A 2,426-nucleotide genomic window follows, 5' to 3' on the forward strand; every position below is an offset into this window, starting at 1 on the left:
CATCCCCCGAGGGCTACCGGGCTTGCCAGTGGGATGTCTGACTGCCAGCTTAGGCCCAGTCCCCCAAGGGAGCGGGCCTAAGCCAGCAGGTGGACATCCTCTGAGGGGTCCCAGACTGCAAGAGGGCATAGTCCGGGCTGAGGGACCTTCCTGAGGGCACAAATTTTTGTGCACTGGCCTCTAGTATAATATAATATTAACACAATGTTTGCGGGTAGTTTTTATCCCACGCTAACAGGTGGCGTGGGCCATTTTTGCTAATTTTTTGTGCAAATGGCAACGTTCAGTAAAATTACGATAGCTTTAGTTTACGTATTTATACGTTACCCGCATTCTACTGCTAGTCTATAAAAAACGTATTAATACGTGTCCCGCGCTCTGCTACTCTGGTAGAAAGTATAAATATGTTTCCCGCATACAATGTGTTAAGTACAAAACAAACATAGCAAATAAATATTTTTAGCAGATAACAAACTTCATGCTCCACAGAGGTCTATACAAATAAAATGCCCACTCAAAATAAACTCGTTTTTTTTACGAAAGTGTGTGTAACTCAAATGAAAGTTTAATGAGATTTAGTAGCCAGTTCTACCTTAAATAATTGAGTCCTGCATGTAATGAAATACTAGTATAATTCTATTTACATTGAAAGAGAAAGCCTTCAATATAAAAGTTTTAGATGAAAAATACTCTATAAATGAAACGACAAATTGATTTTCATACATGCCAGTACATTCCTTAGAATCACTTTATTTCAGAGAACTAAACAAGTCTTCAATGGTAGTTTGCCTGGGACTTAAAAAGCATATCAAAACCTTCCATTCAATGTGTTTAGTTATACTTTATAAAGCTGTATTAAAGATGCAGATTACCTTGACACATGTAATACGGTGAAATATATTTCAAGTAAAAACCTCCTCTACACAGAAGAACCACCGTGATGAGGTTCTCACCAGCCAAAGGGGATAATTTGAACAAAAGAATAATGACAGCAAATGACTGAAAGGGTAAATTAAGAAAAGAAAAAAGAAGTCTCAAGCTCACAGTGATAATGAAGGGGAGAAATTTTTAAATTACCAATGGACACCAATGGAGGTTGCTAGGGCACCAAAAATTACTCTGAAAACTAATAAAGAGAAAGGACTGGCCATTTATCCTGCCATTCTGTCATATAAGTGTTCCATGATAACCAAATAGTGCTATTCATGGATGGATCAAGATTCCTCTTTATAAAAGAATTCCTGCTAATAAATACATCAGGAATGATATATTTGGGAAAATCATCATTCCAAACCTTAATGGAATAACCAATTCACACACATGTCATTAAATGCATGCTTTAAATATATTTTATTGATTTTTTACAGAGAGGAAGGGGAAGGGATAGAGAGTTGGAAACATCGATGAGAAAGAAACATCGATCAGCTGCCTCCTGCACACCCCCTACTGGGGATGTGCCCACAACCAAGGTACATACCCTTGAGTGGAATTGAACCCAGGACCCTTGAGTCCGCAGGCCGATGCTCTCTCCACTGAGCCAAACTGGTTAGGGCTAAATGCATGTTTTAAAAAAATTATGTAAAAATGTTACAGGGGACTTTCCAATGAAGGTGTAAAGGCTTCTTCTGTCATGTGGCCAGTGACCAACCTGAGCATCATTAAAAGGGGGAATATCAGAATTAGGTGTCTCTTGATTTCATCTGACAGAGTACATCACACTAATGTGAAATATTCTTGCTAAAAAACAAAACCCAGAATCTAATTAATCCTCTCCAGATCTAACTTCTAGCAAGCATGTCAAACTCGACAAGTTTGACATGCTTGTAGGGCAGTGATGGCTAACTTCTGACATGCGTGTCAGAGGTGACACGTGAACTCATTTTTTTGGTTTATTTTTCTTTGTTAAATGTCATTTAAATATATAAAATAATTATCAAAAATATAAGTCTTTGTTTTACTATGGTTGCAAATATCAAAAAATTTCTACATGTGACACGGCACCAGAGTTAAGTTAGGGTTTTTCAAAATGCTGGCACGCCGAGCTCAAAAGGTTCCTCATCACTATTGTAGGGTATAGGATAGATGATGAACAAGTTAAACAAGAAACAACCAAATTCAGTCCATGAGGCGCTATAGGAAGCTCACACATGGTTCCTTCAACAAGTTACTGTGTGTTTGGGGGTAGGGGAACTAATTTAGATTTCAAGACACTCCAAAGACTAAACAACCAAATACATGTGTAGAGCAACCATGAATACATTTAAGTCACTTGGGAAATTTTTAAACAAATTGGATATTAGATATTAAGAAATCATTATTAATTCTGTAGGTATAATAGTGACATTGTAATCACATATGGAAATGTTCTTTTTTGATACAGCCTCAAGTATCTAGATTAACTGACATCACATTTGAGATATGCTTTC

The sequence above is a fragment of the Myotis davidii genome, unplaced genomic scaffold (genome assembly GCF_000327345.1).
Source record: "Myotis davidii unplaced genomic scaffold, ASM32734v1 scaffold370, whole genome shotgun sequence".
In the NCBI taxonomy this organism is placed as follows: Eukaryota; Metazoa; Chordata; class Mammalia; order Chiroptera; family Vespertilionidae; genus Myotis; species Myotis davidii.